This window comes from Fragaria vesca, linkage group LG4 (assembly GCF_000184155.1).
Source record: "Fragaria vesca subsp. vesca linkage group LG4, FraVesHawaii_1.0, whole genome shotgun sequence".
Lineage (NCBI taxonomy): Eukaryota > Viridiplantae > Streptophyta > Magnoliopsida > Rosales > Rosaceae > Fragaria > Fragaria vesca.
The window spans coordinates 13,178,146-13,179,140 of NC_020494.1; positions in this window are offsets into that span (position 1 = coordinate 13,178,146).

A 995-nucleotide genomic window follows, 5' to 3' on the forward strand; every position below is an offset into this window, starting at 1 on the left:
TCACCAAATCATATGAAATTTTGTAGAGGTGATCTACTCATATAGACCTAAGATATGAACGGTGGAGATGTAAAATTATAATCGGGAAGTTGGTGTAATGCCCTATCCCTATGAATGGCTTAAAATAGGGATCCCTCATTGGAAGGGCCCTATATATATATATAATGGGTCAAAAAAGAAATTAAAAGTTCAATGATTTAATCACTCTTTAATTACAAGTCCATTCCTTATCAGACAACATAAATCTTTTTAAAATAAAAATAATAATAATGGATTTCAATAACTAATTTCTATCAAGAAGACAATTAATGTTGTAATTATTAAGATGAACTATTCTATTGTGTCATTTTAACTTTTATTTGTCTATTCTAGCTGTGCAAAAAATAAAAAATAAAAACTCAAGATAAATTGTTTCAATAATTTAATTAGATTTTTAATTGCTAGCTCAATTTTTATTCACCTTGTATATTTGTTCAACGTGTATGATGATAGATAATTGTATGTCACTACTAGAAGCTAGGACTTATGCGACGAAATGGTTTCGTCGCTTAAGAGTGAAATTTCGTCGCATAAGTACTTATGAGACGAAAATTTCGTCGCATAGGTGGTTTCGCATGGGTATCTAAGCGACAAAACATGTATTTTCATCGCTTATGTTTCTCTTAAGCGACGAATTACGTTTCGTCGCTAACTACTTAAATGACCAACATAGATTTCGTCGCATAAGTGCCTCCTAAGCGACGAAAAAAAATTTGTCGCATAGACTTATGTGACGAACATTTTCAACTTAAGCGACGAAATATTTCGTCACTCAAGTGTTTTCAATATATAAAAAAAATATTTTAATTAATTTAATTTGATTTTCATTTTTAATAAAAAAATGTTGTAATTTAAATATAAAAAAATTTATTTTGCAGTTTCTTTTTTATTTTTTATTTTTGTTTTTGTTTTGCCGGATCGATCTCGCCAAAGGAGGTGGTGGTGGTGGCGGTGGC